The sequence below is a fragment of the Ictidomys tridecemlineatus genome, chromosome 11 (genome assembly GCF_052094955.1).
Source record: "Ictidomys tridecemlineatus isolate mIctTri1 chromosome 11, mIctTri1.hap1, whole genome shotgun sequence".
NCBI lineage: Eukaryota > Metazoa > Chordata > Mammalia > Rodentia > Sciuridae > Ictidomys > Ictidomys tridecemlineatus.
Genome location: NC_135487.1, coordinates 5734441 through 5760749, shown reverse-complemented (window position 1 = coordinate 5760749; position 26309 = coordinate 5734441). Strand labels below are relative to the sequence as shown.

The window sequence follows — 26309 nt, the reverse complement described above, 5'->3', positions numbered from 1 at the left end:
CACGGGCCCTAAACACAGCTGTCGGTCCCACAGCCCAGCCAGGTGGCTGTGCCTCAGCTTGGCACTGGGCGAAGGCCTGCCCAGGCTGCTCTGGCAGGGACGCCCGCTGCTCAGGTGCCACAGAAGATTGAGGGCCTGGAGAGAGGCTGGACGGGGCCAGGCTTTCAACACCGCTCAATAGGACGGTCTCCCAGCACCTGCTTCCACGAGGCCACAACCCTAGGACCTCAAGGTCCCCGATGGGTTTGCAGATCCACCGTCCCGGGAGCCCCACCTCTGCTGAAGATCACCCTTTCCTTTTGTCATTTGACGACTTGGTTGGAGACACCCAGGGTGAGGGGAAGCACTGGGCGGGGTAGGCAGGGGGTGCCCAGGAGGGCCACCAGAGCGCCGCAGACACATATCCACCTCCTGAACCCGGTTCCCCCTGGGTGCACCTGACCCCAGAACAGTGAAACCATTGTTTTGACACAAGAGGGGAAAGAATGAAATTCAGGATGTGGGACAAGGTGACCTACATAAGGCCTCCTTTCACCTGAAGATCAAAGACACTTTGCCGCCTCGCCTCTCGCAGCCACGGTCGGTCGCAGCCAGGATTTTGCAAGAGAAACGTCCCGAGCCATCTGTTATGAGATCAGAGCGTAGCCCGGGCTCTGCCTGCTGATCAGGGCTCAGCACTCTCTCCGGCCTTCCTGGAAGTGCTCGGGGCTGCTCCATCAAGCCAGAGCCCCTGGCAAAGGGACCACCACCAGCAGGACTCTGCCACCTGGTTGCAAACCTCACCCTGCCCCAGCCACCCAGGAGATCAGTCTCTGCTCCCAGAATCAATGAAAAAAAAAAAAAAAAAAAAAAAGCTTGGATCCTTCTGCAAAATTCTGACAAATGATTTTGGAGAGAAAATTCCACACGGTCTACAGCTCTAGCCTCTGACCTCAAAAGACCAAAATGCACCTGCCACAAACACCTACAGAAGGACCCAGATTACTCACCGAACTTTCAGAAAGGGCTCGAATCGGTTGAGCCATGCCCATGGGAAACCAGCGTGAAATTCATACAGAGACTGATATTGAAATAAAACGGCACGGAGGCAACCTAGTTAGAGCCTGGGGCGGGGTGGGGGGGACACAGGCTGTGGCTCCTGCGGGCGAGAAGCCCATTCCTGAGGCCTCCCACCCTGCAGGAAGTTCACCTAGACAGCCGCAGGTCTGCCTCGCGGCCCAGGGAAGAGTCTAGACTGAGGACCACCTACCCCACCTGGCCAGGAGGCGGGTAGGTGTCTGTCACAGATTGGGCCTTCCTGGTCCACACGGGACCTGGACACCCCAAAGAGCAGAAGCAGGAAAGCTGGGAGCAGGTAGCTGACCTCCAGGAGCTGCTGGGGGTGGCTCCCTGGGGAAGCAGGTGCCCATAGACTTGGCCTCACTCCTGCCTGGCCTCCTGCCTGGCCTCCTGCAGACCTTACTCTCAGAGCTGCCTGGCCAGAGAGGAGGAGGCCTGGGCAGGTGCCAGGTCAGCCACAGCCCCACATGAAGGCAGCCCCTGGCAAACAAGGTGCCTGACCAGTCCCAAGCTTTGGGCAGCCAAGTCTCTCCATGATGAAGGTCACTTTTAGAAGTGGACTTTTGGATTACCCCACTCCAGGGAGAAGGAGCAGGAGAGAGAGGAGGAGGACAGGGGGAGGACCAAGGCCCTTGGGAGCAACTAGCCCACACCTGGCTCTGAGGTGCACCTCACCCTCTGCACGCCCAGGTGGATACCCTCAAACCACCTGGGGGGCGCTAGAGGGAAGAAGGATGGCATTCATGATTTCAGCACAGAGTTCGTAGCTAAAGCTCCTGACACAGGGTCAGGCATACAGCTGGAGCATAATGCATGCAGCTCCCTGCCCCCCTCCTCCCCCTTCATACCAGGGGTCACCTGAAATCGTAGCACTTGAACGCCAAGTGCCAGAGCACACTCAGCCGGGAAACACCACACCCGCGTGGTCCTGTGATCTCAGGGGCAGCAGGAGTCGCTCAGCCCCTCAGATGGCAGCTGGGAGGCAGTGGGCACAGTGGGCACAGGCAGGCGTCCCTCCACAGGGAAAAAGCCCCTGAAGCCACACACGCTCGAAACTCACAGAATCCATCAGGCTGACCCCTTAGGTTAGCACAGGGGCAGGGGTCCCCTAAAGCAGCCACGGTGGGAAGGGGCGCGGACAGCGGCCGCCTCGCCTGGGAAGCAGCCGGAGATGCAGACTCCCGGCCCCACCAGACCTCTGGACCAGAACCTGGGGCAGGGTGGGGCCGTCTGCAGTCCGACCAGCCCTCCGGGGACTGGGAGCCGGTTTCCATTTAGAATCGCTGGTCTAAAGGAATCAGATCTCAGCATTTGGGGCTGGCAGATCCATACTAAATGAGAACTACCAGGCTTGGACGTAATCCACGTTTTTTCTTTAAACTCCTTTTTTTTTTATCTGGATATGAGCTATTTCAGTGTCCTACATGCTCATAAGAAATCTCAATTCCCAAATGAATAAAGTGTAAATGAAAGTGCTCCCTCCCCCGATCCCGCTGCCTACAGGGAAGACCAAGAGAGGTGCAGGTGTCTCCCGGACCCTTCTGGCATGAATCCAAGTGCAGACACAGGACAGCTGTCCCTTCACGGGCAGGGGCACAGCATGCCCAGCTCTTCTGTGTCATAATACATTGGTCACTTTTAAGCATGGTTAATGGTTGCCTAGAAGTCCACCGTGGCTATTGGGCTCTTGGTAGCGTGCCTTCACAGAGGGACACCTGAGCTGTTAGACTCCAGGTGCAGGGAGTTAAGGATTTCCTGGAAACAGGAGGGCCTCGGAGCTGTGTCCTTTATTCAGCTCACAGCCACCCTCAAAATCTCAGACCTCAGGACTTCCCACCGGCTGCCCACTTTAGTAGAATAAAATCAAACGCGCAGGGGACCTCCCTCCAAGCCTCCTGATCTTGGCAACTGAACATGGCAGGCCCGAGGTTTCGGCAGCGCAAGTTGGACTGAGGTTGGTCAACTGGACCTGGACTGGACCACTGCCAACGACCTTGGAAAGGGTCCTAAAAGGAATCGGGCAGCCCGTTGGCTGGTGCTACCTGACTGCCACCCCCGGGATGGGGTTTCACGGAACTGAACCCGATGCCAAGGGAGAGGTAGATTCTGGGGCCTCACAAGCAGCGGGTAGAAGAAAGCACTTTAGCTAACTCCTCAGCCACGACGGCATGCAGAACGTTCCTGCTGTGTTCCTGGTCTTCCTCCTCCAACCCCGTCAGCCTAGAAAGTCCTGAACACTCCAGAGGGGAGAGCCCCAGCGAGTCCAAAGGCAGCAAGTAAGCTAATCCTAAACTTCCAGGCAAGATAAAGGGTGTTGGGGCACCAGCTTGTCATCTGCAGGATAAAGAGAGGAGAGAGCAGCTCACCAACAGAGTGTCACTCAGCTGTCAACAATGCTAAAGAGACGGGGGTGGTGGTGCATGACTGCCATCCCAGCAGCTCCAGAGGCTGAGGCAGGAGGATCCCAAATTCAAAGCCAGCCTCAGCAATTTAGTGAGGCTCTAAGCCACTCAGCCAGACCCTGTCTTTAAATGAAAAATAAAAAGGGCTTAGGATGTGGCTCAGTGGTTAATTAAGCATCCCTGGGTTCAATCCCTGGTGCCAAAAAAAAAAAAAAAAAAAAAAAGAAAGAAAGAAAAGAATCCTAAGGAGAAGGCTCACAGTAGAATAGGCCAGGGCAGAGGTTTGCTATGTCAGGTGACACAAAGGTACAACCTTACCTGTGCCAAGAAGAAAGCCTAGAAAAAACACGCATCATGTGCAGGCAAAGAGGTAGAAAGGAACCCAGAAAAGAGCAAGTGCCTGCCTGTTTGCAAACACGAGTTTATGAGCTTCCCTTCCTTTTTAAATTTCTTCACTGTCATTTTTTATTGTTGCAGAAAAATAAATGGATGGACCCAAGTGTCCCTCAACGGATGAACGGGTCAGTGAATTGTGGTACACACCGAGTGGTGTGTCATGCAGCCACCAAGAGGGGAATAATCTGCCGGCACAGCAGGCAACGCCGGGCCTTGCGAACGTGGAGGTGAGAGGACCAGACGTGGAAGGTCAGTACCCACGATTCCATTTCTGTGAAACAGGCAAATCCACAGAGACCGAACACGGGGCCAGGGGCAGGGAGAGGAGTGACCGCCAATGGACAGGACGGGTGGCGTGGCACAGAACTGGAGGGATGAAATGCCATTCCACAGGAATTTCACCTCAATAAATACGAAAACATAAGTGGGCGAAAAATGTCCACCCTCCAAAACTCATGCGGACGGGAGGGTGTGGCCCGGGGTGCGGAGCTGGGAGAAGCGCGGAGCTGGCTTCCAGAGACCTGGCCAGCCGCGCGAGCTTGTTCGCCAGGGCTGCACCCAGGGACGGGGCGAACGATGTTCAGATGTGGAGAGCACAGAGCCTTCTAGAGTTGCTGCAATCCAGACCCCTCCTTCCACCTTCTCTCCAAAAGGAAGAGCTCGGAGCTCGGGTCTGGAGACGCTGGCGGCCTGGAGCCGGCACCTGTAGATCAGGTTTCTCCAGAGGAATCTGCTTGTGTGACTCAACCTGGGCTCGGGACGTGCTCTCTGGAGGGGGGGCAACGCAGGCCAAGCCCCGGGTCTGGGGATGAGGATGGACACGAGGCCATGGGGAGCGGGCCCCCGGGGAGGAGGCGGGCTGGACCTCCTGTGGAGCCTGCCAACACCTGGAGGCCGCTGGCTTTGGCAAAGGCGCTGCTGTTTGGTATCAGGAAATAGTTCCAGCCACTGAGATCCCGCTCACCGCCCCTGCCCATATGTCAGGGCCTGGCTGCCAGCTCCGAGGCCTCACCACGGAGCTCCTGCCCACAGCCAGAGGCCCCAGGCTGACGCACAGGTGGCCTGGACTTGTTGCCACAGGAAAGGCTGCCCAGCGGATGAGCCGAGACATTCCCCAGAGGATTATCATTCGTGGCCCTGGCGCAACCTGAGCGCCTCATGCCAGGTGCCACCGTTTCCCACACACCCCTCAGGGCTGGCTCATGGGAACCTTGGAAAGCTGGCCTGGGACCTGACTCTGGGCCTGTGCTCCAAGCCCCCTCCTGGGCCACCCCGCCAGAAGGCCAGCGTGGGCTCCTGGAGACCCACAGGCTCCCTAGTCCCAGAGCCCCTCCACAGGTGGGCCGTGCAGACATGCAGGCCGCACAGGGTCCGCTCAGGAGAGGTGGACGGCACTTCCCCACATGACGGGAAGGCCAAAGCAGACCAGGCAGCCCACCCTAGAGACGACCGGCCACCACGCAGAAAATACCCACGATCGCAGAAAATACCCACGTCCCAAAGCGGGGGCCTGGGGCGGCAGGCATGCCCAAAGCATTTATTAGCTACCTACTATATACACCGACCTGGTAGAAATCTTGGGGGGTGGCAGATAACACAATCAAGGGAGCAATGAATGCAGCTTCAGGGAAGGGGCTTCCCTCTGTGGGCTCAGCGGGTCGCCCCAGAGTGGCAGGTGCCCAGAGGCAAGGGCTGGACGAGTGAACAGTGAGTGAACCCAATGAATCCACGTGGGGAGACAGGGCAAGTGTCAGGGGAGGGTGGGACACTCGGACACCAGCAGAGACCCAGATGCCGGAAGAGAGAGAGATGGGCCAGGCAACGGAGGGACCTAGGAGTGTACAGCAATGCTGCAGCAAGCAAGCCACGTGCGGCCAGCCATAGAGCACACGCCTGGGGCTGTGCACAGCACCTGGGACTGTGCACAGCACTTAGGACTCAACAATGGTAATAAACAACTGTTACCTACTGGTGTACTTAGTGCACTGTTTATTGTTGCCACAGAGTGTGCTTCTTTTGCTAATAAAGCAAAGTTTTCTGTAAAGGGTTGTGCCAGGTTCTGCCAGAGACAACTCACACTTGTGGTGTTCACGAAGTCTCAGAGAGGTCTTGTGGCCTACCTGCCCTGCATCATCTAGGTCTGGATCAGCGCACTCTCTGATGTTCCCATCATGACTAAACTGCCTAATGATGCATTTCTCAAAATGTGTCCTGTTGCTAAGAGCTGAATTTCCCCAGCAGAGTAGAGGGGGCAGGATATGCAAAGGCCCTGAGGCAAAATTATGCTTGGCACAGTGGGAGAATACCAGCAAAGCCATGTGGCTGGAGCAAAGGGAGGGGGGCTGTGGAGGGGACAGGGTAAGAGACGAGCAGAAGGTAGGGGCCTGGTGAGCAACAATATGGACTTTGGAGTTTATATTCAGTGTGTTGAGAAAGCAGGCATTTTTTAGCATCCACGGCCGGAGGCCACAGGCTGACTTTGTGGTAAGAGGATCCCTCTGTGTTGAGGACAGGCTTTTGGCAGCCAGGGTGGAGGCAGGGAGACCAGCAAGGAGGCAACGCAAGGATGAAGCTTGGACCCGGGTTGGCAGACAAAGCGGGATACAGGACGTAACCCAATCTAGCGCTCACCCTCTCGCTGACGTCACAACCCGCCCACGCAGAGTGCTGCTTAATCAAGGCACTGGTGAGTGGGGCCTAGCAAAGGGGCCAGCAGGACGGTGGCTCAGGGAGATGGCAGCCTCCCCCAGGAGCCTGGGGACTCAGCTCTTGTCAGGGCTACCCTGTGGGTACGGCGGAGTCGTTGGGTTGCAAAACTCGAGGCACCTGTCATGACAGCCACTTGTTGGTACCCCTGAGACCTCATTCTGCACTGCCACCTTGAGCGGGGACATACATCTTCATCACACCCGATTCTTCCACTCCTTGCTGCATGAGAACAAAGTGCCTCGGGTTTGTACGTCAGTCTCTTGTGAGTTTGGTTGATGCCTCGAAGTTGCATCAACATTGCACACACCACAGGGGGAAAGCCTCCTCCCGCCTCTCAATCTGCAAAATGTGGGTGGGTCACCATGTCCCCAGGGATCTAGGCCACCTCCTTGGGGTCCTTATCTAAGAATTCTTGAACCTGAAACAGGGTGAATTCAGGGAGGCTCACTTAACAGGGTCTGCAGTCTGGAGAGGGGCGAGTTTCCTGGCTGAGCCTCGGGGGCCCCCTCCCCTGGGATGTGGGTGGGTGGTGGATCGGTCTCGCTGGTCTGCTTTAAGGGTGCGATGAAGATCCGTGGCGACCTCAGCCAGCAACACTGATGGTGCATGCTTTAGTGGTGTGAAGAGAGGGAAAGCGGGGTTGGGGGGTTTCCTGAGATGGGGTTTCTGGGTGTCCCCCAGTGGGGGAATGCAGCTGGACCCCCTCCCTGCCCCAGACTCAGCCATCACTGCAAAGGACAGCTGCCCCTAGGCGCTGTGACTTAGCACCAGGCCCCCTCTTGCCATCTCCAGCTCGTTCAGAGGCCCCTGCAGGAAGCCCTCGGGTCTGCTGAGGCCTGGTTTCCACCTCCACTCTCCCACGGAACCTCCCCTGGTAACCACGTTCGCCAGGAAAGGGGGTGGCCCTGGGGACAGTGGGTCCGCAGCCTCCTGGGCAGGGACAGGGACGTGTTCCCCACTTGTCTGCTCTCTGAGGCCGGGTGGCCAGGGCCTGAGCATCAGAAGGGTTCCTCGGGAGAGCAGCCTGGATGGAGAGAGTCTGTTCCATTTCTCCGTCTTGAGACTCAGAAGGAAAAAGGGGAAGTGGAAAAAAGGGAAATTGGCCCGATGTCCATGTAATGGACTCATCGAGGATGGCCACGGGCCGGGGGAAGCAGGAACAGGGCCAGGGGAGCTGTCAGTCCAGCATTGGAAACAGAAGCACAGACCCCGGTGGCCCCCGCCCCCGGGTACAGAGAGGACAACCTCTGGGCCTTCCCGTGCCCCCCACATGGCAGAGCTGCTCTGTGACATCAGACTGGTGCCTTCAGATGGGTGTTCCCTCTGCCAGGGAGACCTTCCATAAAACAAGAGAGGTAGCCCGTCACCTTCACAGACACGGCCTGCCCTGGGGACGGAGGACCTGCCACATCACAGCGCAGAGGCTCAGGCCACAGGTCCAGGCGCAGGGACCCCTCCCCAGCCCCACGAGCTGCAGCCTCCCCCAGGGCTGCGGTGTCCACGGCTGGAGGAGGACCAGGTGCTGTCCCGGGTTTCCGTTCCCATATCAAAAGCACCTCTGTTCTGCTGAGGCAGCAGGACCCGCCGGCAAAGCCAGCCGCCCGCCAGGACCACGCTCTCCTAACACGGTGCCGGCCTCGCCTGGCGCACGGGTGAATCACTGAGGTCCAAGGGGATCGCAGCTGGGCTGGTGGCGGGAAGCTGTCCAAAGTCCCCACACCCGCCTCTCCTGATTGACTCCCCTTCTCCAGGCCCCCAAACGGAAAGCCAGATGGGACGGAGATGCTGCATGTGCAGTGGTCCCTGCATGTCCCTCTCCTTCCCAGTCCTCTAGGGCAAGGGACCAGTCACCCAGCTCCCCTGGGACAGCCCGCAGGAGCTGGTCAGAAGGGCAGACCTGCACGTCCAGGAGACCCCAGGCTCTCAGTGTGGGTCATCTGCAAGCAGGAGGCTCAGAGGACACCCGTGCCGAGAAGATGGCAGATGAAGGGCTCGGCTCCCTGCAGCAGGCTGGTCCCGAAACCCCACGGACTGAGCAAGCCAAGCCAAGAGGCTGACCTGTGTGGCGAAAGTGGCAGGCAGGGTCCCCTGCAGGGGTCAGAGCCCCGTCCTTCCACTAGACCCACTGGGGGGGAGGGGGTGGCCTCCCTGGTGCAGCCTTCAAGAAGCCCGTGCTCACTGGGCTCTGGGGAGACGGTCACGGTCACACCGTCCTGGGTGCACCCCCTTCCCAACGCTCACGGCTCGTCACGGCACCCCCTCTGCCAGCCCTTCAAGCTCTGACAAGGCCTCGTGGACACCAGCTAGCCAGGTCAGCCTTGCAGGCCCCAAGAGCCACATCGGCCATGTCCTTGCGCTTCCAGCGACCCCACCCAGCTGGAGCCCCGTCTGTCTGGGTCTGCCGGGGGCCCCCTCCTCCACGGAGCCTTCCCTACTTGGCCCCCCAAGGTCCTGCTTCTGAGCATGTCTCCTTCTCCCACCCCTGCCCCCGATTTCCTCAGGGCCCCTGGTCCTGCCAAAACCTAGGCTGGTGGTCACTCACAGACCCAAGTCCTGGCTGGAGTCCACAGCCTGCCGAGACCCGCCCACACGCGACTGGCCAGCGAGTGGCCTCACGCTCTCCCCAGTACCTACCAGAGGATCTGGAGTTCTGGAATGTTCCAGGCAAGTGCTGGGGAACAAGCCAGGAGGAGTCTGTGGGTCCCCACCACGGGGGCGGGGGATTAAGCAGCCAGTGCCCAGGACCAGGTGTCCTCCCCACCGAGGCCGCCCGCAGGGTCCCTGGGCCTGCCGAGCGGGGCTGGACCAGCCCTGGCCCGAGCGAGCTGTGCCGTCACCAAGGGGAAGTGGCCCTTGGTTACCACTGGCCTAACACAGGCAAAACAAACCCTGGAGCCGCGGGCCTGCTCCTCACTGCTGGGAACAATTACAGGGAGAAGCCCTCTGCGTGAGGGCTGCAGGCCCCACGGAAGGCCAGTCTGCAACTCGTTCCCTGCCTGCACTGCTGCTGCACCCCAAAACCCAGGGACCCCCCACCCCATTCAGGAAAGCAAGGGAAGCAAGGCTGGACCCCCAGAGGCTGGGCCAGGGCAGACTCCCAGCTCCAGCCCAGCTTCCCCAACTTCCCACATCCCACCTGGCAGGTGCAGCGGGGACACCCCCAGGAGACCCCTCAGGGGGTCACTGAAGGCCCAGCCCAGGGCGCTCAGGGACTCAGGGAGGGCACTACTCCCACAGCCCCCTTTGCAGCCTCCCTGTCAGCAATGACCAACAACTGCCTGTCCCCAGGCAACTTGTCCTCAGCCAACAGGACCCACCAGCAAGGGGAATGCGCTCCCTGGGGGCTGCAGCTGGGGCCGGCAGGACGGCGGCCAGGACCACACCACGCCGTGCCCCTCAAGAGCTCATGGGGCTCAGGCACCGCTGGCACAGCCTGGGCACTGGTCCCCGGTCACCTTCTGTCCCAGCACACCTGGGACCCTCAGAGTCAGGCCCCTCCTCCTCTAGGTCAGGGCTTCTCCCACACAGGGGACCCCATGACCAAGTCTCAAGGTCTCCGTAAGCAGACCCCATAAGTGGTGTGCCCCAGGCTCTGCAGTGGGGACCGAGTGGCACATACAGGGGGAGGCGTCTGCCCGCTCCCTACCTGGGCCCTGAATGTCTTCCAGGCACCCCTACGGGCACGGGGGTCCCTTGTTCCCCATCCTCGCTGCAGCCATGCTGGTCCAGCTTCAAGGACCGGCTCAGGTGAGAGAGGGCAGGAGGGAGGCAGAATGAAGTCAGCTCAAGGCCCTGGGTGGCAGAGGCCCCGTCAGGAGGGCGAGGCTCGGCAGGGGCTGAGGAGGGAGCCAGTCGAGGGCTGGAGTCTGAGGCCAGCTGGGGCCAGTTGGGGTGTGTCTCACCCCCCAGGAGAGATTCCTGTCCCAAACCAGGGAGGCCTTGGAGTTAAGGCGGGCAGGCTGGCAGCTGGCAGGGTGAGGTGCCTGCTCAGATCATGCTCTGTGGGCACAGGGGTGTGCACGGGACCCTTCCTCCACTTTAAAAAACAAATCAGCTTCTTTGGAAGTAGAGGCCCGACCCCGCTGCAGTGTCAGGAGTCCGTTCCTCGGCCTCTGGCCTCAGCCCTGTCCTGGCCTCAGAGGGGCTCGAGGGCCCACCCCACCCAGCGCCCTGCCCGCCACGGGGAGGGGGAGGCTGGAGTTGACAGTGGGGTAGAGTCCTGGACCTGACACTGACATGCTGGGAATCCAGAGAGCACGTTTCTAAGGCAACTAGACAGAAACTACCGAAGCTCCCTGCCCCTTTCATCTGCACCCCGCCCCCGAGTCGATGGAGAAGTTTCCAGAAGACCAGGACCATTGAGGGTAATAGTACGAGAGAGCTTGAAACATGGTCTGGAGCCAGACCCAGGCGGGGAGTTGAGACTGGGCACTGGGGGGACTGGTAGGGACCAGATGGGGAGGTGACACTGCAAGGTTTCCTGCACTGGGTCATCCACCTGCTGGGCTTCCAGATGGAACCGGAAAGAACTATAAATAGCAAGCAATGTCCTCCTGTTCCCAAGGAGCAAGCACAGTGTCACCACCTGACAAACCACAAGGCCACCAGCAGTGGTTCCACACACAGCAGTGGATGCCCTCTTGATGTCCCAAACTGGGAGACCTGCAGAGGCTGCCATGAGGGTCACATGGGAGGGGTCCCCAAACACGTCTCCTGAATGCTATCAGGACACCCAGGCCGACGGCCCATACCCCTCCTCCTTCCTGCCCACCCTCCCTCCTTCCTTTCTTTCTCTTTCCCTTTAGGGGAGGTAGGAGAAGAACCAGGAAGAATTAGGAATTTTTTTTTTTTTTTTTTTGGTCCTGGGGATTAAACTCAGGGGCACTCGACCACTGAGCCACATCCCCAGCCCTATTTTTTTTTTTTCCATTTAGAGACAGGGTCTCACTGAGTTGCTTAGCACCTCACTTTTGCTGAGGCTGGCTTTGAACTTGCAATCCTCCTGCCTTCAGTCTCCCAAGCCGCTGGGATTACAGGTGTGAGCCACCACACCCAGCTAGAAAAATATCTTTTAGGTACACAGAAAATTCAAAGTGGGTTAACAACCCAAGAAGTGACATTTTGGAGCAACAGCATGGGAAAGCCCTGCTCATTTTTCACCTGCAAAGATAAATGCCAACTCAGGGAGACTGCAGAGAGAATCCCAGAAGGTAATGAGTACGTACAGTTCCCAGCTCTAGGTCCCTCTGGGATGCCCATGCTTGTCCAGCCGCACCTGTGGGACCCTCCTGAGTATTAATACGTGACGCGTATTGACGCATTAGGGGTGATCGTCGTTACTGCTGTTCACGTGACATTCTGGTGGTCAAATCTCAACATGAAATACCATCTTCCAGCTACTGACCAAGGGACCTAAGGACTTCACTGCTGCCCTGCGGCACAAAGATGCTTTAACGGACAAAATGCTCGGTTCTGTCAAATGGTACAGCTGCGGGGGAAGACAGGATGGTGGTTTCTCAAAACTCTCAGAAGGAGAGAAGGACCACTGAACGACCCAGTAAGTCCACTTTGGGGTAGACATCCGAGAGAATGGAAAGCAGGATCCCCGACAGACACGCGGCATCCACGTCCACGGCATCATTACTCAGAAAAGCCAGAGGGAGGAAGCCACCCAGGAGTCCACATATGAATGGGCGGATAAACAAAGCGTGGCGTCCACATTCGATGGGATACAAGGCAGACTCAAAAGGAGATTCTGACACTTGCTCCTGTAACCCCGAGCAGGTTTTGTGAAGCGAAAAAAGTCACCATAGAAGACAGAACCTGTGTGATTCCTCACTTACGTGAGGCCCCAAGAGCTGCCAGGTTCCTAGAACAGACAGCTGGGTGGGGGGAGAAATGTCGGAGTCGGCCTCTGACAGAGACAGAGTGTTGAGTCCCAGGCTGTGCTTCCTGGGGAAGATGGAAAGATCTGCAGAGGGTGGCGGGTGTGCATGTACTTAATGCCACTGAACCAACTCTTAAAATGGTCCCAAAGGTGAATTTGATGTCAAGTGTTTTTGCCACAATAATAATAATAATAATTAATCTTCATTTTACATGAACGTGAAAGAAATAAAAACAGGAGGTACATAAAAATTCAGTAGGAGGGCTTTATGCAGATGCTTCTGGGATAAACTGCTGAGATACGGCCCCATCATGCCTGGCCTTGCCCTGCTGCCTCTCCAGGCTGACCAGCCGCGGAGGCTGTCCATGCATCGAGCTGTTTTTCCAGGAGCCACCAGGAGGACAGAATCAGCCTGGTGCAGACAGGATGTCACCATGTGTTTGGCTGAGCTTCCGTGGACCACTCTGCAACCTTCTTCCCTTTCAGCTGGAATAAGAGAGGCCGTCGCTGTGCCCAGGCTGTGCCTGGGTCAGGTCCGCACCATCCGAGGCCAGTCAAGGCAGGGCGATTTCACACGGCCGGAACTTCGCCAAACTGACCAGGAGACTGAACTGGCCGGAAATGGAAGTGGACTTGAGAGAGCAGACACTTGCAGAAGGCCAAGCCTCAGATGACTAAGAAGCTGAGTCAGGTCTCCACTGGCCCCTCTGGGCTCCTCAGTAGGGTTTCAAAAGGTGATTTCTGCATTTGTGGCACTTTTTCCTATGGACCAGGAACCCCTGAGGCCAGCTCTGGGACACCTGGGGATCAATGGTGCCCACAGGACGGAGGCTCAGTCAGCACTTGCTGGTGTAGAGCACTAAAATCAAGTGTGAGGCACGGAGCCAGGCCAGGCCAGGGTGGGGGGTCACCAGGACCACCCCATTCCCCAGTGCCCTCTCCTGCTGCCACCTGCCCCTCTTGTGGGCTGGGTCCCCACCCTGCAAGCTGAGTCAGGCCCAGCCTCAAGGGCAAGTGCTCTTCCAAGGTCATGAACTCCTAATCGATAAATTGAACGGACCTAAGGAGCATCCTCTGTACTTCTCAACCGCATCTGAAAATACTGCCCACGTCCTTGGCACAAAGCGCCCTTCAGTCTCTGGGACTGGACGCTCCTCCCTCTCTGCGGCTCTGCTGGGCTCCTCTGCCCATTCCTGTGCTGCCCGTCACGCACAGCCCTTCTGAGCCTTCCAGAGGCTCTCTGCCCTCACGGCTCCAGGGGGGACCTCTTCTCTAGTTTGCTGTGTCCCCCAAACAGCACCTCTCTTGTGGTGACCCAAATAGGCCCTCTCAGACCCTACATGACTGCCAGCCTATATCCTCTTCCTCTGGGTCACCCAGACCCAAACCTGCATCTCCCTGGGTCCCTCCTCTTTTTGGCTTCTCTCATGGGCACCGAGTGTGGGAAGTTCCCTATCCCACAATCATGCAGACTTGTCCCCGCTCCGCCCGCCCGACTCTTTATCACTTGCAAGCCAACTGCAGGAGTCTTCAAGTCAGTCCGCCTCTCTAACCCCAGCCTGGCCGCCAGCCAAGCCTCCTAGAGCATTCTCCCTGAACACCTGTCAACCTGCTGGAGGACATGATCCACCGATTCAGAGAAAAAGTCAATGCCGACGGCACATAAGCTTGTATGAAAAGATGCTCAGCCTCCCAAGCAGACAGAGAAACACAAATTAAAGCAATAACGAGACGTTGCTTTGCATCCCCGGATTCCTGTAGTGTCAATACTGAGCTCACCCCTTCCTGCCGGGGGAACGGGTGAGGCAAGCGCCCACAGGGTTTGTTTTGGGAAACAACTGGCTGTTGGCCCAGCAGTTCCACTCCTGTGCTGAACCCGTGAGAAGAAAAGCACCACAGCACAGAGGCGCCCTGGAGGAGGGTGTTGGTGCAAAGGTACTGACTTTTCCTGCCATTACAGCCATACCACACCTGCCCCAGGAACCCTTAGCCAGCAGTGAGCCAGGCGAGCAGGACCACACCTTGAGCCAGAGACACCTCTCCAGGTGTTCCTGGGGGAAAGCGGGGTAGAAAATGAAAATTGAGCCCTTTAATAGATTAATGGCACCCCCACAGATCCATACACACAGGCTCGGGAGAGAGGATGGAGATGAGCTCATCGGGGTGTCGTCCGCCAACACAAATCCAAACGCAGTCTCCAAAGGACACATCCTGCACCACTCCACTCCTGTGAGGTTCTAGAGCCGCCAAATTCTGACAGATGACGGAGGCTGCCAGGGGCCCTAGGGAGGAGTTGAAAGTTGTTGAATGGGCAGAGAAGCCCTGAGGCTGGGTGAGCGGCGGGTCAGGGGCACCAGGGCACACCTGGGACTCAACGCCTAGGAGTCCACCAGCTCCCCGGCTCCCCGGTCAAGAGGGAGGCGGCTGAGTGGGAACCAGTTCATGCCATCGCTGTCACCAGCCTTCTGTGTCCTGGAAGAGACACCTGCCTCTCTGGGACTTAGTTCCCTGTCTTGGAAACTGAGGATCAAGGGAGCTCGGCTCTTCCTTCCCCAGAGTGGGTTCCAGATTCTTAGGCACCGGAAAAACCGCTTCTGAGTTCGGGGAAATATTTGATCCCTCCCTAGAGAGCCACAGCCCAACAGCACTGGCCCCCTTTGGTGTCGGGGATGGAACCCAGGGCTTGGCACACGCCAGGCAGATGCTCTTCCCTGAGCCACGCCCCCAGCCCTCAGCAGCATCTTAAAGGTTCAGAGACGTCCCACGTCCCACACGCAGGAACTCACGGTTCCACTTAACTCCCGCGGTCCCAAGACTGGAAGAGAAGGGGACGTCCTTTCCAAAGCACACCCTTTCACAACGTCGAGGGGACACCTGTTATAAGGGGACTCAGACTCTGGGCTCCATTGTCTTGAGGTTCTATGGAAGTGGCCCCTGCCCCTCCCTGGCTCCCGTGCGTCACCCTCTGCCGTGGCCACTTCTCCTGGCTCTGAGTGTGGTGGGGCTGGCTCTCCGCCCACCTCTGTGCAGCCCACACTGTGCCCGGCCTCTCAGAGTGCAGGTCTGCCTGGACCACCCTGTTCCTGAATCCAGATTCAGAGGCGGGCCCTGGGGTGAGACAGGCTGGTTCTGAGCCTCGTGGGGGCCCATCTTCCTAACCTAGACCCGGGCTGGGCAAATCACAGCCCCTGGGCCCAGTCCAGCCACCGTCTGTGACCCAGCCACCGTGTGTCTTTGTAAATAAAGCTTTACTGGCCCACAGCCAGGCTGTGTTTACGTATCGTCTGGGCCCTCTCCCACTCCAGTGGCAGAGTCGAGTGGTCTCGACAGACTCCATATGGCCCCCGAAACCTACATATTTACTCTCTGGCCTGTAAAGTTTGCTGACCCTTGACGGAGCTCTTAGGAAATGGCCAGATCTCTTCTTCCAAACTCCTCCTGGGCTCAGGTTCCTGCGGGATGGCAAGCTACCCCTGAAGAACCCGGAGCCTGCCCTCGGCCCAGCCTTCCCAGGACCCTCAGGGACCTTCCAGCACACGCGTCACAGACCGCGTCCCAATAGCAGCCGAGTTGGCCATCCTTTTCTGGTTTTGCCCCTGACTGGAGCAGGTAGGTGTCTACTCACACGCATCAGGTTCACACGTTCACGATGACGACCGTGATGGACCCCACATGTCACGAAACACACACCCCAGGACCCAGCAACTAAATAGGAGGACGTGAAAAGTCAAGCTGTCATCTCTTCGCCCACCCCGGTGGGGCACCCTGGCTCGGGGACACCTCAGCTGCACTGCACACAGGGGTCACCCTCGCCCCTTCCCCAAGACCCAGCAGAGCTCTCGGCTACAAAGGGGCTGTGCTGGCACCCGGTGAGCATGGCCCCAGGAGGCAGGGGTCCCAGGACCCAGATGCCTCCTGGATGGGGGAGCTGGGCCAGGGCTGCGGGCAGGACAAGGAGGACGCGCCCCCCACCACACAGAAAAGGTGACAGCTGCTCTCCCCACAGCGAGCTTCGCCGCCCACCAGGGGGATTTTAGAGTTTTGACTCAGAGGCGATCAGACTTTCAAACTAAACCAGCGCAGACTAAACTACAGGCGCGAGGAAAGCCCCTCGAGCGGCTGGGGACCAGACTGTCTGCCTCCAGGGGCGGCTGAGCCAGGACCCTTCTGGAAAGTGGGCACAGCCGCTGCAGTGGGACCGGGGTGTCCCAGCTTCTCGGTGTTCTCAGACCTGCCCCCTGCCCTGTGCCCACTCACCAGGAGGACACTCGGCCACAGGCACACAGCCACCCAGGGACACCCTGGCCAAACTGCCACCTGTGTCCACTAGGGTCACACCTTCCACCCCTGCTCAAGGGTGCGGGAGGTGACAGCTCGGACACCACCCGACTCTTCTCTGTGCCCTTCAGGAGGGTCCGAGTGCTTCCGCAAGGTCAAGTGTGAGTGGCCATGGGCATCTCTGCCCCTACCACACGGGGAGACTGAGGCTCAGGACAGCAACGTGACTGGCTCTCCGACTGTCCCCAACAGCCCATGGGGTGCTCTTCATGGCGGGAGAAGTTGTCCCGTGAGCACCAACGGCCCACCCAGCAGAGGGCGGAGCAGCACCGACCCTGCCGCGGGGAGCGTTCCTCCTGACCCCCTCCATGCCAGCAGCCGTCCCCCCACTCCTGGGGACAGGATGAAGGAGGTGCAGGAACGGGGCCAGGGGTGTGACCTCAGGGAGCCCGGACTCCTCTGACCAGGCCCCAGGACAGGTGCCCTCCTCTACCCCAGCCACAGATGACACTCCCGACAGCAAGAACTGTGGGTCACGCAGGACTGCGTCCCTCTGGGCGGCCGTAAGGGCCTCCCCTCTACTCCTGGGGAGAGGTCAGGGAGCCGAGGGCACCGGGTGGCATCTTCCCTCCAGGTTTTATGGAGATGGAACTCAAATGCAGGGGGCTGTGCCAGCCCAGGGGGGAGGACCACCCAACGAGCAGGCAGCGTCACGGGCCACCGGCTGCTTTTAGAAACAAGCCCTGCTCACCGGCCAGGAGCCCGGGCCAGCGGCTACAGTGGGGAGGTGAGCGAGCAGGCCTCTGGAGCCGGGCAGGGCTGGGAGGACGCTGGGGACCAGCTAATGACAGGTTCGCTCTGCCACCCCAATGGGAGCAGGCAGCCTCACAGGAGAGGGCAGGCAGCGGGCACCGATCACGGAGGGGCTCCGGGCCAGGCTCAGCCCTCTCCTGGGTCCTCACGGGGACCTCGGTCCAGCCTGGCAGCCACGTGGTGCCCTCTCACTGGGTTGTGCCAGCTCCCTGATCAAAACCATCCAGTGACCATCTATGACACCCACCGGTCAGCCCAGCAAGTCTGCCAAGTGCCCACTGTGCACCAGGCACAGGCCACCTCAAGGAAGGTGGCCAAATGCTCGTGCTTTGTGACCTGGCTCTACCTCTCTAGCTGAGTCTCCAACCCTCCCATGTCATTGCCCTCCCCCCAAAACACACTCTGACCCCAGGACAACGCCCGCAGTGTCCAGCAAAAGGTCTGGGCTCATACCTTCCACCCCTGCTCAAGGGTGTGGGAGGTGACTGGGCGTGGCTCGGCACTGGCTGGCGTCGTCCTGGTGAGGAACCTGCGCTTTCTCCAGCTCTCGGGGAAGGCCTTGTCTACCACAGGACGGGGACATGACTTATCTCCTGCAGCAGAGTATGATATGCCCCCGGGACAATACACACAGAATCAGTCCAAGCCACCCCAGGACTTCTGTCTCAACGACCTTCTGAGAAAGGGACCAAAAAGAAGGAAAGCAGATGCTTAGCAACTCGTACTTACTGTACCAGAGAGTTCCGAACAGGGAGCTGGCAGAATCCAACCTGGATCCGACTGTGCCTGAAACCCCTGGCTTTTGAGCAACTTACAGTATAAACAGTTCAGATTCTTTTCTTTCTTTTTTTTTTTAATGTCCATTTGGATTGGATTATCTAGGCTTGGGAAAGTTCTGTCCAACTAGCAAACCAACATTTTTAAGAGTCCTTTTTCACATCGGTTACACATCCACGTTTTTACATAATGCCATATTAGTGACTGTTGTATTCTGCTACCTTTCCTAAATAAAATTTTTAAAAAAGAGTCCTTTTTTCCCCCTGCATGCTATTTCTTCTACCTGGAGTGTCCTTGCTTCCTGATCAGGCTTTGTCCTACCGAGCCTTTGTAACTGGGCTGAGGTTCTCACTGGAAAGTCCTCTGCTGTCTCCCCAGTCTCCTCTAGATGCCCTTCCCTGTGTCCTTTCAGGACTGGTGTATCCTCTTTGTTCATTCATCTACTCCTCAAATATGTGCAAATCGCCTCCCGGCCTTGGTCAGCTCTGTCCAGCCAGGGAGGCTGTGGAGCCTGCTGGTGTTTTACCTCCTTGAAGGCAGGGACCAGGTGCTCTGGCTCCTGGCCTGGACCTGGCACACAGCAGGTGCCATATAATGTCTGGACAGAGCAACCTGCTTCCCAGTGGCCCTCATCTAAGGCCACACCGTGTGCAGGTTACGGGGCAGAACTGCACACCTGTCTGGGGGCAAGGCTGCGCCTAACTTCAGCCTCCCCAGAACCTGGCCACCCTCCTGGCCTCCCTGCTCCTCCAGGCCCTCACTGGCTGCTCCCCTACGACAGCAGGGACGGCAGGGACTTCGTCTCCCCCACCCCCGTGTCTTGGGACCTAGAACGGTGCCTGCCACATGGTGAGTGGGAAAGAGATGCCTGTTGAAGCCTGAGCCGCTCTCCCACCCCACACCACCGTGCTCCCCAGAAGCCTGCTGGACCCACGTCCCTGGGGGCTCAGGCAGCTCTACACAAGCCCCCCCCCCAGTGGGCAGCCCCCAACAGGGCACCGTGCTTCCAGATGGGACAGCCACCAGCACCATCCGCTCCTGGGCACCTCTGCCTGCCAGCCCAGAGCAGTGCCCCTGCCTCCCCCCGACTGGTTTTCTAAGAATGTGTCTGGTCTGGATCCGACCACACTGGCCCCACGGCACAGGGAGCAGACTTGTCCCCATGCCACTGTCTGGCCCAGTGTCAGCTCTGAGATGCTCACGAGGGTCACGGTCACAGCAAGTGGTGGCTCAGAGGCCATCACACCCTTCCCAGAGCGCCTGGGCGCCAGGAGACACTGGCCAGCCGCCGCCTCCCGCCAGGAGCCACACACAAAGTTCCCTTTATGGAACACACACAGGCCGGGCACCGCAGTCTCAGCGTCAGGGAAACCCAGGTTTGGGTTTTCTCCAAGGGCACAACAGGCTTTTGTCCTGACTCCTGCCGGTCCCCACCTGGCTGGCCTCTTCAGTGGGGAGAGTCCAGGACCCCCTGCCCTGCCACGCCTTCCACGGCTGGCCACCAAGAGGCACCATCTAGGACAGCAAGGACACGCAGCCAGGCACCAGACGCCTCCACGCTCCAGTCCGAAGCTCATGGAGGACCTACTGTGCGCTGGGCAAGACCACCACAGAGCAGGGCCACACGCAGAACAACCCCGAAGCTGACAAGACACCACGCATGACACTGCAGATGGTGTGTGTCCTCCTGGGTGTGGGCCGGTGCCAAGGCAGGGCTCAGGTTGACGAAGACCAAGTTCGCCCCGTCACCTGCCAACCTGCTGGCTGAGAAGAGTGTGACCGTCCACCAGCAATGTCGGTCCCAACACAAAGACAGGGACCAGAAAACCTAGGGAAGGCGAGACAGCCCCGAAACCGTAAGAACGGTGACCGGGGTGGGCCACCAGGCTGCTTCCCAAGGGGGCTGTGGATGCATCTGTCAGCAAGTAAGGCCCTCACGGGGGTCTGCACTCTGGTTTTGCTTCCTACAGGAAAGAGCCCCTGGATCTCCCACTGGCCCCTGCGAGGAAGAGGGAACACTCTGAACACTGCCCTGCCACGGTGGGCAATGGTGACCGACACAGTCCTCCTGGCCCGGGAAACCCAGCAGTGGCGTCAGCTCAGAGGCCTCGGGATCTGCAAAGGCCATTTCCCCAGAATCTGCCTGACTTGGCTCTTGGTGCCTGAAGACACAGAACGGCCCTGGGTAAGAGAGATGGGCCGTGCCTTCCTTTTCTGCTACATCCATGTCTGGGTTCCGAGACGCCCCACTGAAGCCTCCCCTGCAGACAGGGTTCCAGGCCCAGGCGAGGGGACAAGGTGGCCCAGGCTCCAGGACAAGCCTCTCCTGAGGTCCACTGAGATCTCTGCCTCCAGGCCCTGGGTGATGGCTGGGGAAGAAATGGAAACCCCAGTGATTCTGCAGAGGGCAAAGGGGCTGGGGGGCCCGAGAGGGGCCAAGTCAAGCCACCAGCACCCTCAGCAGTGGCCCAGCAGGAGCTCCTCGGTTTCATCTGACTCTTGAAGCCACCAGGGCACTCCGTGACAGCGGAAAAGGTGGGATACTCGGACACCAGGCCCTGAGGATGGACTTCCCCTCCCACCACGGCCAGGGAGGGGGAGGCCCAGCCGGTGGGCAGCAGCCGAGGCCGCGAGGACCACGGAGGCCAGACCTGGGAAGAGGTGGCTGCCTGGCCCATTCACTGCCAGCATCAAAGAGTGACAGCCAGACACGGTCACCATGGGGAAGGTCACATCTGGGTCAGGGCTGGCGGCACGGGAAGGGAGTGACCTATTTCCAAGGCCCATTCAGGAACCTCCCTGCGAGCCCAGACGTCTGACCTGGGGAGACAAGTAAGGGAAGTGGTGTTGGGAAGAGCATCAGGAAGGGCGGTGCGCGGGGCCAGGGCTGTCTGGTGACCTCACAGCGCTTCCTTCTGTGACGGGGGTTCCCGTCTCCTGCCGACCATCAGAGTGGCCAAGGGAAGACCCCACATAACACCTGCCACCTGTACGCTGGCTCTCCCGGCCCTGCTGAACAGCTGCCAATCTTCAGTCACGGGGGAACCTGCCTCCTCAGTCTGGCCGACCACCCCTTAGGCACGACCTTCCCCAGCCCACCTCCACCTCTTCCTGGCAGGGACACCATTTCTCAACAGGCTTTGAAGAAAAGCGTCCTGTGCCGACTCTGATCCCTCTTCGTCCAGGTCCCTGCTTGATCGCCATCCAGTTAGGTTTTCAAACCCCACTTGCTAAGAGCTCAGGGCATGATACCGATCGGGCAGGTGCATGTAACCGAGGCAGATCTGCTGAAAACTTGCAAAACTTGAGGGGTGGTGGGCCTGAGCTTTAAACTGACAACCCCGGGTTCAGATCCCAGCTCTGACCCTCATCCAGCTAAGACCTCAGATTAAGCCCCTTCCAGGACGGGGGTGGAGACAGAGCTGGTATTTCAATCACCTTCTCCACGTGACTCCAGGCTTGCATCACCTGGGCACGGCTCTGGCCACGTGTAAAACAGACGCCGTGGCTGCACCTCCCCAGGGTCACAGGCTGCACTGAGAGCCCACAGCAGGGTCCTTTCTCAATGGCACCACTGGGACAGACCCTGCTGCTGCCGTCCTCCCCAGCCCAGTTCTCAACTGCATTCTCGAAATGAGTGTGAAAATAAAGAACCAAACTGTGGGAACACCTCCCGGGCACCCAGGTGACCAAGAACAGGTCGGGGCGGGTTGAACCCTGCTGCCCAGAGGCTGCCCCATGCCATCCAGGACATTTGGAATTCCACCACACACACATGCTTTCTGGGTAAGGAGTTCGTGCTTGGTCCTCTCTGGACCACTAACCCAGAAATCAGCTCTCTGAGCCCCAGGAATGCAAATGTGGAAGGCCCTCCGCCAGGAGGCCGCTGCAGACTAAACCAGGGAGGTTAAGAGCTTTCTTCAGCTTAGTGTTTCTGGAGGCACTTTCCTTTTGTTTTGTTTTCTTTTTCCAAGGAGGGGAGAGAAGGAGGTGGAAAGGAAGTAGGTCTATTTCCAGCACCTGTAATTACAACACTGCCTCTTTCACCGAAATCCCAGGCAGAGTCACTCCCGCCGCTGCCTTGGCCTAGAGGGCGGGAGTCGGGGGCTCAGGAATTCAGAGCTGTGCAGGCGGCAGAACAGAAGCAAGGCTTCTGCGTCTGTTCTGCCGCCTGCATAGCTCACTCAGAGCCCAGTAAACCAGTCACCCTGACGCCTCCACCAGACTTCCCGGTGGCCCCTGCGTTTCTCCCTCCTCTCTACGGTGGACTCCTGGGGCTGCTGCAGTTCAGGCCTGAGGTTGTGGATCTGGCAGGTCAGGGGCTGAGAGGCTCAGTCTTCCATACAGGACCCTGCAACCGCACCACGGTGACACGGGAACTCACGCAGGCCCGGGGGGTCCCCACCTCCTTCTCGACTCCACCTCAGAGGGGAACAGCAGTGACCCAGGGGCCCTGACGAGGGCGCAGGAGTGGCAGGTCCTTGGGCCTGTCAGGGTCCTGCCCTGTCCTCAGATCCCAGACAAGGAGGAGCACAGGGCAAAGCCCTGATCTGACGGGGTTCACGTGTTCCCTGACCACGGTGAGCCACGTGCGTGGCCTAGGGGACGCAGGCGCATCCACACACTGCTCCTCCCGCAGGCTCCCCACCTCTCCAGCTCCGAACTCCTCTGTAGGACTCACTGCAAGTGACCGCACACACCAAGTCAGGCACCCTGAGGGCCCCTCCTGCCCCAGTCACACTGTGTTAGAGTCACCTGCTCGTGTGACTCTCCCAGGAGAAGGGACCCTGCCTTGTCCAGCGTGTATCAGAGCCTGGGAGAGGCCCTGATCTGCATGAGCTGCCCAAACCATTGAGTGTGCAGAAGAGCAGTTCTCTGAATGATGGCCAGCAGCGGCTCACGGGCACCAGCTGTGGGGTCTGTACTCGGCTAGTCCTGCCGCCATCAGCAAGGTGGCCCCACGCCCATGTTGACAGAGGGGGAAACTGAGGCTTAACGTGGCCAAGGAACTTGTCCAGGGTCATGGCATTCCCCAGACCCTGGGACAAAGAAGAGCACAGCAGGAGAGCTCCCTCCGGGGCCAGGCAGGGTGCTGCTCCCACTCCCGGCCTGCTCCCAGGCAGCCTGAGCAGGTCGCAGACCAGGGAAGACAGCAAAGCCACCAGGGCTGCAGCTCCGCGTGGGAAGGGACGGGAACCTGGGGAGGACCCTCGCCACCCGGCCTCCAGCTGTGTCACAGGCCTCCAGGTGCCCTCGCCACCTCCGCCCCCTGCCCGCCATCCGCACTGACCCCACTGCCCTGCTCTCAGGGGGCCACAGGAAGCACCATCGCTCCTCAAGCCACACCATCCAGAACAATCCGGTCCCCAACCTGCCTGGAAAGGAGGAATGAGCAAGCTGCTTCCTGTCCCCACCTGGCTGTCACAGCCCACAACTACCCACGGCTTCCTCTGGCACAGGGGGCCCTTAACAAACACGCGGGGCAGCTGGAAGGTCAGGGGGAGCAGAAGGTCCCACCCAGCAGCCGCTGACCTGCAGGGGCTAGGAAAAGAAAGCAGTTCTCTCGCCCGTAAACCAGCTGCCTCCATGTCCACACACACACACACACACACACACACACACACACACACACACACACACACATTCCTCCCAAAAACCTAAACTGAAACCCCAGAGTCACACGGATTTTAACAATGACAAAATCACTTATTATAACTCTGGTCCCGATGAGCTGCTGGACCCGCTTCACCCCTGACGGAACTCGACCCTTCTTACCTCCCCCCTTCCTCTCCAGTCCTCACCCCTCCCAGGCCCGGCATCAGCATCAGCATCTCCAAAAAGACTTCCCACGTTCACTGCTAAGTAAACCCCATCCTCCTAGAATCCCCCAGAACCCTCCGGAGTCAACCTGACCCCACTGAACCCTCCTGAACCTTCCAGAGCAACCCTGACCCCCACAGAGCTCTCCTGGCCTCCCATCGGTTGGCCAGCCTCTCCCAGGTCGTGGCCCTTGGAGGTCATCTGTGACCAGCCGACCTCCCTTCCAGGGAGCACGGGAAGCGAATCCTCAAAGGCCAGGACTGAGGGTCATAAATCCTACAGCACGTTTCCACCTCGGGGTCCGGAGCTCAGCGATGGAAGGACGGCACCAGGGAGCCCACCCGCATCACCCCGTTCTCTCCGTGGGGTACTCACACCCCCACTTCCTAGGGGAAATGGCTCAGAGAGGTGAACAGCACACCCTGGTCACACAGGCAGGAAGAGCCGGCGCAGGACTAGAGCCACCTCCCTCGACTCCCAGCCAGGCTTGGAACCGCTTCAGCCCCACACCCAGACTAAACACGGCCTCCCGGAATGGCCTCCTCCGGAGAAGAAGCCGCCCCGCTGCAGAAGGGCCATGTTGCCACAACTACAGCCAGAGATGTCCCCGAATAGGCGCCTGCCTCTTGGTCTGAGGCAGGGGGACACTGTGGGTGCTACCATGCCAGAATTCTCCCACACCTGTAGGAGGCCCCCGCTCCCCCTCCCCTGCCCATCAGTCAAGCCATAACCTGTGTCCCCTCACCGCCCAGCAGCTGGTCGCCAGGATCAGCCCAGGACAAGGCCAAAGTCTGCTCTGCTTGGCTAGTTCCCAGGCCCAACCCATGTGCTGTCACCTGGAGGAGGCTTCGGGCTGCGTGGGAACACACACACACACACACACACACACACACGCCCCTCCCTGTCCCTGGGACGGCTCACCTCGTCCCCAGCAGAATCTAATGTGCCTGGGCACCATTTCCTTGCCAGGTCAGGTCCCCGGGTGCCTGTCTCACCTGGCACCTTCTTCTTCGCCCAGCTTGCTGCCCCCTGCCTGACCGGGCAGGGCTGAGCCGGAAAGATCACTGGGCGGCTGTGGTTCCCTGGTCAGGACCCGGCCACTGGGCCTCCACAGCCCCCCGACGTCCCTGACCTCCAGCACCTGGTCAGGTCCTGCTTGTAAGTGACTAAGCGATTCTCCCCCAGAGCCCGTCTGCCAAGAGGCCCCGCTGGCTGCAGAACCGCACCAGGATGCCCGGAGCCGCACGCGCTAGACCCATAATTAGCGAGTCCTCTTCTTGGGAAAGAAAACCCCTCCATGTTTTGTTTTGCTTTATTTTCCCCTCAAATGAAACAAATCCACCCACGTAGTTACTGGAAACGCGAGCATGTGAAACCCAGCCGTTTGCAAAAAGAGAATTAGTCAGCAACCTTGTGAGCAGAGCCCTCGTGAAGGTGGGGCTGCCCTGCCCCTGAGGTCCCCGCCCAGGAGAGGCCGGGAGGCCCCAGCCTCCCTGCCAGCCCACTCCCAGCGCACTTCAGATGGCAGGTGACACCCTGGCAGCGGGTCAGAACTTGAACACAGCCCTGGGCGGAGGGCAAGGTCACGGGCGGCAGGCGCAGGGAGCAGAGTGCTGCTGGCTGCCTGCTGCAGAGGGACCCTCCGGAGCCTGGATGCCTCGGCTCAGGACCTCGCTCAAATCCCACCCCTGAGGCCATTGAGCCCCTCCTGGCCCCCGCTCCCCATCTGTAAACTGGGGATGAAAGACCCCACCAGGTGCAAGCACTGGGGTGCCCGAACTACAAGACGGGCCTCCAAAGGCAGTCACGAAACACTGGTTCCTGATCAGAGGCCCACAGGTAGGGCAGCTGCGGTGGGCAGATGGGGCCATCTCAGGGCTCTGACCCTCGGAGCCAGCACGCGCCTCCTGTCGCGGTGGGATCTGCTGTTGGACCAGCCCTGTGTTTTACCCACAGCACATTCGGTGAGGTGGGCAGTGCCAACAGGAACAGCTGGAGTCCCGGTCTCCCTGGGCCCAAGCTGTGTGACGCTGCAGGGCCTGTCAGCCTTGCTGTGCTCACCTTGACTGCTCTTGAGAGCAGATTCGTCCCGTGGGCAGTTGATATTAAAGAGTGCCGTGTTATGGCTTTTAAATAAAAAAAAACTCACTGAATCATTTGCCAACGTT

At 59.2% G+C, this 26309-nt stretch overlaps 1 protein-coding gene across 5 annotated transcripts in view; it reads right to left on the bottom strand.

Moving 5' to 3' along the window:
* Spsb1 (splA/ryanodine receptor domain and SOCS box containing 1) overlaps positions 1-26309 on the bottom strand; it is a 59204-nt gene that overhangs the window by 14931 nt on the left and 17964 nt on the right. Inside the window, exon 1 of one of the 5 annotated variants that reach the window (XM_040287893.2) lies at positions 9201-9379. The exons of the other annotated variants lie outside the window; for them this stretch is intronic. The gene's annotated coding sequence lies outside the window, so the exon portion shown is untranslated. Of the gene's footprint in view, positions 1-9200; positions 9380-26309 lie in introns of those variants that run through there. 5 annotated transcript variants of the gene reach the window in all.